Source organism: Melanotaenia boesemani, chromosome 24 (genome assembly GCF_017639745.1).
Source record: "Melanotaenia boesemani isolate fMelBoe1 chromosome 24, fMelBoe1.pri, whole genome shotgun sequence".
Lineage (NCBI taxonomy): Eukaryota > Metazoa > Chordata > Actinopteri > Atheriniformes > Melanotaeniidae > Melanotaenia > Melanotaenia boesemani.
The window spans coordinates 19,141,992-19,156,093 of NC_055705.1; the positions used below are offsets into that span (position 1 = coordinate 19,141,992).

Genomic DNA, 14,102 nt, shown 5'->3' on the forward strand with positions numbered 1-14,102 from the left:
GTCTAACCAAGAATCTTTTTCTTAAGCCTAATCACGAAATAAAGGTGGATAAATGAGAGGAAAATAAAGTGAAATGGTGAGTGAAATCAAAAAAAAAAAAGTCAGTGAATGAAAAGAAGGAAGACCATTTGAGACTCCTGTCAAGTCCATTTCATATATGTTAATATTCCTCTCAGCTACATCCAGATAAACTCTCAACAGCGATGGCGAAATCCATGAGGCGTGGGTGATACTTGCCTTTCAGACAACACTGGACAGTGCATCAAGGGAAAAACATCAGTGCGATAACAGCTTACATTAGCATGAAAAGCACTCTGTGGATGTGTAAAACATATCAGTAGGTGGAAGCAGTTCCATCATGCTACAGTATACCAACATAACCATATATGGTATTTGTATGTTTTTTATTGTGCACTGCCAGGGGATTGTAGATTTAAATTAACCTCAGGCAAAAACTGGTAAAATATATCAAATGTAAACATTTATGTTTGAAATCGGTCCTTATAGACAGAATAACAGAAAGAAAAAAACACTACATAAATCAAGACTTGTTTGTATCTGTAATGATTTCTTTACTCAAAGAAACAGAATCGCTTTTCTCCACCTATGTCTTTGTAAGTGTTTGCATTGAGATCGCTGCACCTTCAGATCTCAAGTTGCAACCATTTGAGAACGCTTTAACATGATTCTGCTTTCGTTTATGAAAACTGGCTTTAGGGGAAAAAAGTGAGCAGACCAATTACTGAATTTGTTCAGTTCAATACCGCTTCAGTAACACTGAGAAAATAACAACCCAGTGATTTTTAACACACTTCCTTGTTGATGATTGATTGCAAGGGCACGTATAAAATACAATACTTACATATTGATCTTTTTACTCCCATGTCTCTTTATTTTCATTTCTGTACAAGAGCAGAGATGATAGAAAAACAACCTGAGTTCGAAAATCTGCTTTTTAATTGGTCTCGTTTCACCTCCTGCATGTCTCTCCATTTATGCAAAATGGTATCTGACATTTTGCAAGCATTTGGGAATAGTGATTGCTGTCACGTCTTTGGGATCATGAGACAGTTTAAGTGGAAAAAGGAGAGTGTGCGTGTTGCTCAGCCATCATCTGAAATCAAATGCCTCATCTGGAGTGTCCCATATCTCCTTTTTAAGCATTTACACTCATCACAGCCCCTGAATGCAACATTAGTTTAGTGTGGAAATGAAAAAGGGAGGAGAGGAAAAAAGTTTTGCGAAGTTACGAAAACCGATCCATTTCAGAATTGACTATCACACCATATAATGGGTGCTTAATGGGTTTTCTGGGCCTGAGGGCAAGAAATCCACCTCATGTCGAGGTAATATTCATTTCAAGGGCAATAAACGATTAAAAGAAAAAAAAAAAGCACTTAATGCATCAGTAGTGATGCACTGTTGCAAACTAGAACTTATGATGTGTGTAAATGCTCGCTACTAATTGCTCTGCACCATTTTTATCTGTCTGCTTTGTGCATTCAAGAGAGAGCTGGCTTGTGTTTACCAGGTGTGGGCTGTACTAATAAAGGCAAGAGGATAGCATGACAACTCCCCTTCAAGTGTCATAACAGAGGAGCGCCTGCCAGGCACCTTTGGGCTCATGTTTACAGGGACCATCACAATTTATAGTGCCTGTCCGTGAGTGTTTGACAAGCTGCCTGCACACTATTATATATTTTCTTCACAGGAGAGGGGTGCACGATGGAGTTGTTCAGCTATGAGCTCTCCATATATACGTGAACATGCTTGGAGACAAATTAAAACAAAACTTATGCGAGTTAGCAATGAGGAACACACTCCTTGAAGGGCGTTTGCTTTTGCTTATTGTACTGTTCGCCTTCAAAAGTAGCTGCTGGAGCATCTGAAATGGAATGCTGACCCACTTAGCTCTTGTTAAGTGCGCAGGGTCTGAGAGAAGAAGCGTACAAACACACTCAGGCAAAAGCGTGCACGGTGTTTGCACGTATGCGAACAAGCACCTCAACAAAGATAAAACAAGCTTCTCCCTGATAAACAAGTTCTTGGGAAACAATAAAAATAACTTTAATGTATTCACAGAAGGGGCTTTGTGAGGCTTTTTAAACGTAGAGATGATGCTGCCTCGAAGCCGCTGACACCTGAGGGTTAAGGTTTTCATGTGGACGATTGTGCGTCATTGCATGTTCTTTGTGTCCACATGCTTGGAGGTGGCTTTTGCTACATGCATGGGGGAAGGTTTAGGTTTAAGTTGCTGCCTCTGAGCCTGCAACACCTACTTCTTTGGCTTTTGCTTTGATGTGCTGTCTGATCCCTTTATGTTACCATTCCTTTGCACACAAAAACCCCTTCCCTGTTGTTCCTGGGGCACAGCAGGGTGACTGGATACTGTGGTCAGAAGCTCACATAAATACCCATCCACCCCCTGCTAACTCTTTAAATAGCATTTTCATGTTTCATTTGTAATCACAGTGAAGACCTAGACTTAGCTTTTAAAAATGATTTGCTTCATTTTTGCAGTACTTTAAACCAGCAAATTCCTCACTCACATTCTTGGAAAACAATAAATACTTTTATACAGTTCAGACCTATTCAGTGTGGGATGATCCCAAGTGATATATATTAGTAGTTCTGGTTTTATTCCTTTACACCACCACTTTTTTGCAGAAAATGCTCTTCTGAGTTCATTTAAAATTTTAAGATTTTTAAACTCGGCAACAAAAAGAAGCCCTCAGGGTCTAAGGTTGAACTTAATGTGGTTGTATTGTTGAGCTGAAATTTACAATAAAGGCGTAAACAAAAATCAGCACTGGGAACAGAGTTGGTAAAAACAGGGTTCAAAGCCACAAGTAAGGCCCAACACACAACATATATTGCTAATGGAAAATCTTAAAACATTCCTGGCATGTGAAAAATTGACTTTTTAGGGTATCCACACACCAGGATAGCTCAGTAGACATGGTTAAAATGGGTGGTTGATACAGAGAAATGTTGCACCTTCCTTTAATTTGATTTGCTTTCACACTGCACTCTCCTCGAGTGGGCAACACCTCCTGGACAACATTGCACACTTACAACAACTGCCCACTAGGGGCAATATACCCTTGACATGACCAATGACCAAGAAGAAAAAAGCAGGAGAAAGAAAAAAAAACCTGGCTCATTGATTGGCCAGGGCCAAAAACGGAAATCCTTCCCCTTCAGCCAGTTTGTTCACCATAATTAAACAATGGAGCAAGAATCAGTCTAAGCAGACTTGGAGTTTCTTTTTTTACTTTGGTGGTTTTCACAAGAACCTGTCCAGTTTGAACAACGGCCAAGGCAGTGAGCTATCCAAAATGTTACCCCACAGCACACTCTGCATGACTTCCTCACTTTGGTTTCCTATATGTTCTGTTGCATTCACACTGTAAATGAACTGCATCGCAGTTCACTTTCAAGAGAATTGAGACTTCCTGTTCTCAAACAGACCTGAGTTTGCTTCTTTGGTCTGCACTAGAATGTGTCAGAGAATTCACACTACTCTGACCAAAACTGTACTATATGTGGAAGACAAGTTTTTGTGGCTCATATGGCATCAGTAGATCAAATGTACATTTTGAACCAGAACCATTCAATGTCTTGTATAATTTAATCTAATAAATTTTAAAAATCAATCCTTTGGCACACAGGATTATCTTTTTACGATAATGTCTTCTTGCATTCCTTTGCTGAATCAGTCACGGTGCATGTTTATATCTGCTTGCTCGCGTATGACACGATAAAACTCGACTGCAAAGTCATGCAGCCTCCCAGAAGAAAAAGTTGTATAGTGCGGTTTCTCAGTCTTGGGGCACTGCTGGGCAGGAACAGCTCCAGAAATGCACATAATAGATGTCACTGTGCCATTAAACAAGACCAGAACACAGGGTTTAAAGGTTGGTAAGTTATGTAATGCATCTTTAAAAGGGCGAATTGGTAACTGCTTTAAAATATATCACCAAAAGTTCAGAATTACATAACGTTTTTGGCTTGATCTGTTGGTTTTAACATTGCTGACTGAAGCTGGGCACTAATCTTTGGAAACTCATCCTTGTTTCAAAGAAAGTGATTTCAGTTTTATCTTTATTGAACTGAACTGGGACATCTAAGTACTGATTTGACCAGGGATGCACTCATGCTTTCCCTGAGAATAAGATCCCTTGGTGAAACAGCAGTATAGAGCTGAGTGTTGTCAGCTTAATTATGATAAGATATTTATATATAACACACACTAAATGTGCTAGAGACATAAACCAAACGCCACACAGAAGAATGTCATTTATAAAGTTGTGATGAATAATTGGATCATTTAATGTGCAGTTTGTATAGAAAGTGTTTTGTTTTGTGACTTTAACCCTTTTCCTCCAGCGTAGGTGCAGCCAAGGAATTTTGTTATGCATCCGTGTCCCAAGTGTAAGTTAGAAGTAGTATAGAGCATGTTCACATTGCCGCTGTTTGGTCCACTTCCACGGGTAGTATGATTTATTAGGTGCAGTGTAAACACCAAACATGGTCTGAAAGAAGAGGACTCTAGTCTGCTTGAAAGCTAGGGGTCTTGGTTTACTTCCAAATGGACTATCCAGTGGACTAAAAAGAAAGTGATATACCAACCCCGATAAAGCATCAAGAATAAGAAGGAAGTGATGCAGAGTGTTGTTTGGGTAGGAGGAAAAACAAAGCACACAACATATACTCATAAACATGTACGGTATGTGTTCTACACACCATAGTAAAATTACGAACCACAAGACCAGAATCCTGCACGGGTCCAATTTTACCCATCCACACCCACCCGAACCCGTTAAGATGACCAAACATCACCTGCTGATATCTGTTCTGCAATGTGTCTTGCTGTAAGTAAGCACAAACTTGATGTGGCACTAATTCCTGTCTATATGGTCTGTGTAAAATACCTAAAACAATGGAAGCTCAACAAGAATATTTCTGTACCAACAAGGCCTGACCATCATACATACCTGTTTATGTTTTATTTTCAACTTTTTCCACATTTTGGTTCGCAAAGAAATACTATTTATAAAGAAATGTATCTAACTGTGAAAGCATTAAATTACATTCCTTAAAAGTAATTGGTTTTGGTCAAAAACAAAATGTTTTTCAGAAGTATGCCCTTGAAATATTATTTTTCATAAGATGTTGTGTAGCTGAACCTTGAATAAAATCTAAGTGGGAGAAAAACTACATTTTGCAAAAAGATTTCTGCAGATATTTGATCTTTTTAGATCTGTTAAATAAAGTCTTAGATATTTAGGAAAAGCCAGAGAGATTCTCTATCACTTACAGACTACTTTAGTTCTGCTGTGACCTCTGGAGCACTTTTATTTCATTGAAAGAGAGCTAACTTGGCACACTGTTACACAAAACCAGAGAAAGCTTCAAAATCAAGCAGCCAGTCTATTTTGAAAAAACAAGAAGAAAATGCCAGAGTTCATTTTCAAGGATCTTTCTTTGTAACTGTGACTTTAAAACTCCCAATATTATTGACTGAGAGAGTTATGTACATTTTAACAGTCAGTTCTTTAAGGAGCAGAAAGTAACTGACTATAGCAATTAGCAATTTAATGCACAGAGAGACGACCAAATTTCAGCTTCAATTTCATCATTTTAATGTGACGCTTTTAACTGATGCAGACTCTGAAATTACTCCTTATATAAGTGGAATTATTTCCAAACACCCCTTTGCACATCCTTTCTTTCCTTTAGACTGATGCTGTTCTTGTTGTTTTTCTTGTTTCCCAGTCAATTAGCAGCTCTGTGAAGAGACATACTAAACCAGTGCAGCTGCACAAGTTTTTAAGATTATCCACACAAAGTACTTGTAGATACTTTAAAAGAGCAACCATGCATGATGTTTTTTTTTTTTTTTTTTTTTTTTTTTTTTGATGATAAAACATATACTCAAGGGAAACACATTTAATATACAGTATAACTATCATTATTTAAGTTTTTTTTATTTTTTTTTTTATCGGGGGGCGTGACTGGGTACAGGTGACTTGTCAGTCAGTTTGTGAGATGGGGAAGAAACAATCACCCCATCTTGGACACAAGAAAAAAACAAAAGAGGTGGTTGTAGATTTTAGGAAGAACAGGAGTAAACAAAGCACTGTTTACATCCTGGGAGAAGAGTAAGAGGAATTGGAGGACTATAAGTACCCGGGTGTTCAGCTGGACAACAGACTAGACTGGAAATGCAAAACATCAAGAAAGGGCAAAGCAGACTCTAAAATGGAAGCTGAGATCCTTCAATGTTTACACCAATGTGATGTATATCTTTTGCAAGTCTGTTTTGGAAAGTCCAGTCAGCTTTGCAGCCATCTCTTGAGACAGCATCAGCGCCAGACACTTAAAGAAGCTGAACAAACTGATCAAGAAGGCTGGTTCTGTGATGGAGATAACTGGGACCGCTAGAGCTGATTGTCCACAGAAGAATGCTGCACAAGCTGCTGAAAATAATGGACAATTCTTCACCTTATACACAACACAATAAGGAAACAACAGTGTGTTCAGAGAGAGGCTTCTGCAAGTATGGTGCATAACAAAAAAGTACAGGAGGCCATTCCTGCCAACAGCCATCACTCTCTGAAACAAACTCAGGCTGTTGATTAATTATTTGAAACGTATTTTTTCAAACTACCTTTGTACATTACTGTAATTTCCCTCGGGGAAATACTTAAATATTAATCATTTAATTTAATCTATTTAAGTCAACATTGAAACATCCAACTTCTGCAGAGTTTCATAATCAAATAAGGGTGATAGGTTTTCTTAGTTTTGAGAATTGCAACTTTTAACATGCATTTGTACTGAGGTAAGAATTCCTGTTTTACATCACACGTCTCAATAAAGCATTGCCTTTAGGGCTTGTCAAACACTTTAATATCTGGAGGGATGAGCAATTACAACCACAGAAATGTGACGTTTAACATAATTTTAACAAAACTGACAATGTGAAATTGCTAGTCTCATTGTTCCCTTAAAGATTACATAGAAATGAAATCTTTCACACTGATGGATGGCTGATTGTTTAATCAGATTATGTTTGTAATAATATTCTCCCTTTGAGCTGAGCAAAATATATGAGTGAATATTTTCACATTTTGTAAAAGAAGAAACCAAACCTTTAATGTCCACGGATTTACAGCAGTGGGCTGACTAAAACAGCAAGATTTGTAGGGGAAATTTGCTAATTCTCCCCTCCCATTTTTTAATTATGGCTTCAAATTTTACAGTTAATTTTCAATAATGTAAAAAAAAACTAATATAGACCATACCTTTTCTTAATCTTAATGATTTTGATGAATATTTTTAAGATTTTATTTAAATGATGTAGCCAAGCAGCAATAGTACAGATCAGAGCTCTTTGAATCACTTATTCATTTTCATGTTACAGTTTGTGCAGTCTCATGCCTACTCATCAAAACATACTCCAAATTGGTTTCAAGGTTTCAGTAAAGACTTACATCAATATATTCCACTTGAAATCAAAGGCAAGAAAGAGGCTGTAGGACCAGCATGCACTTGCAAATAAGAAGATGGTATTAAATCCCTGTTTGCATCTGATAAATGACTGCCAACGTGAGTAGGTGCAACCTGTGGGACAATGGAGTTGGACCACTTACCGTTATCCAAGTTAAGGTAATTTATTGCACAACTTTACAAGAAACTGTAACCTGTAAACCTCACCCTAACAACTTAAACTGAATGTGGGTGAAGTTGGGTGATCTAACCTTGGACCACAGTAAGACACATGGCTTAATCCACCAATTCCAGAGGGGTATTACACGAAACCAGAATAAAGAAATCCAGGATAATTAAGCAAGCCCAGCTTGACCTAGCTTATCCAGGCCTATCCTGGCTTAATTGATTGCACGTTTGCTGAGCCAGGATGAGAAGGTGCGGCTAGGTTAAGCCAGGTGAAGACAGTTGGGATAAGTGCGTGTGCACGGCATACTGAAGCAGACCTCGCGATTGCTCACAGAATCACCGATAGGGAAATGGATAAAAGTCGCGCGTCCTACTTCACGGCCGCTGAACAACAGCTCCTGACGGAGTTCTCTGACGAAGTTAAGGATATTATAAGGAAAAAAGGCAATACCAATGCCATAAGTAAAGAACGCGAGAGAGCCTGGCAGACAATAGCCGACCGGCTCAATGCGTAAGTAGTCAAAAACTGTAAAATTAATAAACAGTGCTCCACTGGAACTATCATAATTAGGCTACAATTAAAGGAGTTACTTTTCAAATCCACTAACTGTTGTATACTTTAAGAGTGACAAGCAGGTGCAGCATGTTACTCAGGAAATGTAGAGTATGATTAGGTGCAAACATCCACAATGTGTCATTTAATCTATTTTCCTCATGTAACGTTTTTATCTATTTTATCTTTCTGTCCTTCATAAAGGACAAACCTGTCTGGCCATAAAAGGACCTGGCAGCAAGAAAAAATTAAATATAAGAACATTTTGCACGCTGGTAAGTGACTCCAATGTAGATAACCTTGAACAAATGAGGTGAATAGATGAGGTGTCTGCTGACATGTTCAATGTCTGTATGATTGTAGCAGTTAAAAAAAGGCCTATAGAACTGGCACAGGGGGCGGCCCACCAAGCCAGGATGTGACTCCAGCAGAGGAACTGGCCTCCATTTAAATAAAGGGAGGCCAGTGATGGAGGGGATCCAGGGAGGGACAATAACTGACTCTGTCCCAGCCACAGAAACTTTCCGCTTCATACAAGGTACATCACGTACTGCAATTCTGCTGCACATGGAACGCAATCAAATATAATATAGTGTCTGACTTTGGATAACCTTGCAGTGTCTGGGAACACAATTACACTTTTGGAGCCACCAGAAGATGATCCGGTTAGTACAGTGTCTCGAAATCACAGGCTTGGTATGTTCTGTGAAATCTTAATCCAAGTCCTCTCGCTACATGTATACGGCAGGGGGAAGGCACATCTGCAGCTGCAGAATGCACACCTGCAGATAAGGAGACTGTGTCAGTGGAGTCCAGAAGGCTTGAGGCATGTCAATTTTATGGGATTGGCCTGCTTATTTATTCCATGAAGGATATGAAGTCAGTGATGTGGTGCTAATAGAAAATGTGTAGCAAGACCCGGATGCTGCACAGTCTCCTAAGCGGCCTGGTAACATTGTGAGTATTGGCTAAAGTACATCTACGTTATGCACAAATCCTGCTGTGCTAACTGACATTTCCTTTACAGACTTCACAAACTGTCAGAATGCTTTATTCAGGGCACCTGGAGAGAGAGATAGAGCTGGCAGATGTTAAAAGCTGACTCAAAAAGAGCAAGCTCCAAGGAATGGAGCTGGATCTTGAGATTAAACGCCGGACACTCAGAAAACTGGACCTGGAAATCCAGTAACCAAAAATCTGTATCTCTCAATGACATAGTCATCTCCAAAGGCCAGGGGATGTGAGCTGTCCCTGAAGACTCGTTCACGTCTGAATGCTCTTCTGAGGATGCGGGCTTCCTCGTCCAGCACATCCTCTGAAAAAGGGAAAGCCATTATGAAGAGGGAACAGGTGAAGGGGAGTTGGACCTATATATTCTACATTGCCCTCGTCACGGATTTCTTTGAATACACCTTTTGTAACCTCATCCACTGTGTTTTGTAATCTCAATTAATGCAATAGAACACATATTTATAAAACCTCTGACAGCAATTTGACGAGCAGTCTTCATTAGCATAGCAATATAACACTTGGCCTGAGTAATAATACTGCAACTCAAATCCATATAAAAAGGCTGTTGCGATTACGAACAGATTTCGATTAAATGTACAGTGACTGTATATGTAATATTTTAATACTGGATGATTAAAATGATGCGCCATACTTAGGAAGACCATGGACATGCTGTAAAACACATTAATTCCTCACAGAATTGACGTTGGACATGCAGGTGACTCGCTAGGATTAATCTTCCGGCAGTTAGCCTGGTCTGGAGCAGGCTAGCTGCAACGGATAAATCACCACAGTAACTTGGCTGGGTTTAGTTTGAGCTGCTTTCATGCAACCGACTTAGGGCTAAATTCAGCCAGGATAACCAACATATCCCGGCTTAATCCCTTATCTTGGTTTCGTGCAATACCCCTCAGGTAGATATACCTCAAAGCATCACAACAACAATGCATTTTGTTTTTGTGTGTATTCTAGTCTACTTATTGGATGTTTACACAATGTAGTGATTGTAATTTTGTAATATGTTTACCTATAATGATACAAAAGTATAATTCTTAATCTGATATACCTCTTTCATTAGTACCCTTGAACTTTGTCAGTGTCACGATCATGGGCTGTGTGGGGGTCATGTTCGTCATTTTCTGGTTGTAGTTTTGGGTTGTGGTTCTGGTTTTTGTCATTAGTTTCTGTTTTGAGATCATGGTTTGGGTTTTTGGTTTTTGTTAGTTTTTTCCTTGTGTGCTCTTTCGTTTCTGTTTCTGCCTTGTTAGAACACCTGGTCTAATTACTCATCCACTTCACCTGTTCCCCATTACTCCCTTCATGTATATATGTCCTTGGTTTTCAGTCACTTCTTGTCAGATCCTCTTATGTGGGCATATGTGGTACATGTTGTATGGTTTATCCCCTGTCATGTGTGGTTCCCTGTTCCTGCATTTTGGAAATAAACCCTGTTACTTGCACCGAGTTCTGCCTCCTGCCCTGACTGCCTGCAATTGGGTCCTCACCTCCATCGCAGTCTGTGACAGTCAGAACACCTTGCCCAATCAGACAGTCCCTACCCAGACTACCCTGGTGTGAATGCACCTGAACAGCCCCTACAGCTCTGGTCTGATGAAGCCTTTGAGTCCAGTCTCATCATTTATTGGGCACTGGCCTGGATGCTGTATAGTAGTCAGTAGTATAGTATTGAGAGTCTTTGTGGGCATATGGGTTTCACTTTCTCTAGAATACAGATTACAGGGGTCATCAGCATTTGTTATCATTTACAGGATGCTAGCAGGCTACAGATCTTATCCTTACCTGAACATATTAGTTGCATCCTTAAAAAACAAACCTTAAATGGCACCAGTTTTGCAATTTGATGCTTGCATAGGTCCATTTTAAGTGTATAGTAAACATTCTTATCCAAATCACAATAGGATGGAAATTACTTTTCTTCTTTTGACATGCCATCTTTTCAGGCATATGAAAACTCCAGAATATTTCTCTCTCTGCCCTGCTACACCTGCGCTGCAGCTCTGTTGGCTGGTGCAGCTCTTTGCAATCTGACTATCTAATTAATAAAATGCTTAGTCATCAAAGCAATACCTCACGAGGAGCAATATATTATATTCAGAGACTCATTTCACCATTGTTGCAGGTGGCTTATCATGATAAGGAAATCCAAACAGAGGGATATGAAAAGGAGGTAACGGCAGGAAGGTGAGGAGTACTTTTAATTCCAGATATTGAAGTGTGTGGTAGATACGTTTCTCAGTAAGTCAGATTAAGATTATGTTTTATTTGTATTCATTCAAATTGAAAGGAATAACAGTTTTTTGGGTACCCTAGAAAACTGTAAACAATAACACATCAATGTGTTTTAATTAAATGTAGCTAGCTTGCATAACACAGGAGTGCACTTCTATCTATATTTGCTTGTTTTATATTACATTTTCGCATTTTTAAAAGGTTAACATTGATTTGGGTCTAACACAACCATTGGCATCATATTTGATACAAACATTTCTGAGACCCCTTACAACCCCAAACAATAGGATGTCCAGCTCCGGTCCTTGAGAGCCTGCAATGCTGCAGGTTTTAGATGTCTTGCTGATCCAACACACCTAATTATAATAAAATGGCGCTTCTAAGCAGCTTGTTGTCAACTTCTGCCCATGCTGACCCATCAGTCTGATTCAGGTTTTCTGTAACATGTCTTCTGCCCCAGGTGGTTGTCTTTTGTACTATAATTCTGATATCACATAGTATACATATCATACATATAGGTCAGTTATTGTAATTTAAAAATGGTTTTATATTCTTAAAAAGGCCAAATAAAGTCTTCAGATTCTAAAATAAAAAAAAATAAATAAATAAATTTCCTGTCTATTATTTTTTGGTCAGGCATTTAAGGGCCCATCACCGTCATTTTTAACACAGGAATCAGGGTATGGTTTGGATATAGTGCTTCTGAGATTTCCCAAAACATTCTAAGGGGCTTGCCATGCTTTGCATTTCTGATTGTTCGTCCAGTCCCACTGTTTTATTTTTGCCCTTTTGTCTCTTTCTCTCTCTACAGATTCATATATATATATATATATATATATATATATACACATTGATGAAGAAACTGATAAAATTGATGATCTGACTTAAAACATGTTTTTCCTTTTATCATTGAAGTGTAAGTTATGCAGCAGTTTATAAAAGTCCTACAGCAGCATCTCCCAAAGTAAACACCTGTTGATAAAATAGATCATTGGCTGTTTGTTTACCACGTTTTTCTTCACTTTTACGCTTTTTTTATGGTCATTGCTCCTGCCTGACACCCATCAGAACTCTAGACCCGCCCCTGCATAGCTGAAGTGTAAACCGTGTCTACCACCAGCCAGCTACTGTGTTAGAGAAGGTCCTGCCAAGAGCAATACTTTGGGGTAAATATGTAATGGTGTGAACCATGAACCTCTAGATTCCTCCTTCTCAGCTTAACAATAAACAAACACAACAAGAGCCAATCAGGTGATCACTGACAGCCATCGCTGCACAAACATAGATGACCAGAGAGTCACTAGAGGAGACACGTTGGTGTGAAACACAGCTGGACTGTCGCAGGTTTAAAAAAGAATGCGGGAAAAGTGAAGGTGTGGAACATTCTCACAAGTGTGTTAAAACATTAAGTAATGCAATTAATTACATAAATTAGTTAATGCGTTATTTTTGACATCCCTAATATGTATATATATATATATATATATATATATATATATATATATACAACTATAGATTGTAAGATGTGTGTTTTTTGGTTTTACTTTCATACAATTTAACACAATGTCTAATGTAGTTTATGTTTTATGGTATTAATTTCTGGTTCTTTTCCTGTGATTATGTTTTTAGGCCAAACTGAAACACTATGATCTGTAATGTGTAACAATACCATATTTTGAGCTAAGGTAGATGAGGCGGCGTTCCTGGTTTGACTTCACTTTGAGATGCAGCAAGATGAGTTCAGCAAGGAGTGTCCAATGGAATTTTTGTAATTTACCTTGTACCTTCGCCTTCAGTGTAAATGCAAATGCCCAAGGCAGAAATTCTTTCAGCTCTGTGGGAAAAAAAAAAAAAAAAACAACTCTGGGCTTTTAAGTTCTGGGTTAAAATACAATTTGTTGTGGAGATCCAAAACATAATATTTTGAAAAAGAAACCAGCGCACAAGAACTTTATTAATCAACCTACCAAAGTGAGTATATATCTTTTAATGTATGCTACCTTGACTTGGTCGAAAACATCCTGTTTATTTGAAAAGTCATGTCATGTCAGCACATGTAGGAGGTAGGTAAGCCTTGCCTGCGTGCAAAACTGCAATTTAGGTAATAGCCAGGGGAGGAATGAGACACACAAATGCCCTGAGGTTGATATATCATACTGATCTTGGAAAGGAGGATCGTGAGACAGTTTGTGCCAGCTCACATTCAAGGTATCAAACCTTTGAGATTAGCGCAGTCCCAGAGCTATTACTTTTCTCTCAGCTACTGAACTGTTATCGGGCTATGTTGTCTTACATCAGAAGATGCTACATGATTGACTATGAGACCAATAAAAATATAACATAGCAGGGAATTTCTGAACTCTTAACTTTTAGAATTGAACTTTTTTCTACTGATTACTGAAGATAAATTATTCAGTCTCCTTTTGTGTTTATGATCTGATCTTTAAAGAATTTGCCTCTTAACAACAAATCCCTTAGCAGTGAGTCATCAGATCCTTTTTTACCTCTGGCATGAATAGAAGTAAATAGGTCCATATGTTTAAACAAGACTCCCAATTACGTAATTGCATTCTGAAGTTATAATCTCTCTTTAGCTGTGAGCTTG

General features: G+C 38.6%; 1 long non-coding RNA gene across 1 annotated transcript; it reads left to right on the forward strand.

Moving 5' to 3' along the window:
• The first annotated feature begins 1,081 nt into the window (after positions 1-1,081).
• Positions 1,082-12,823, forward strand: LOC121635237. The gene is made up of 3 exons (XR_006009371.1): positions 1,082-1,092; positions 8,907-8,910; positions 12,741-12,823. It is a non-coding gene; the product is annotated as an uncharacterized LOC121635237 (long non-coding RNA).
• Positions 12,824-14,102: the final 1,279 nt, after the last annotated feature.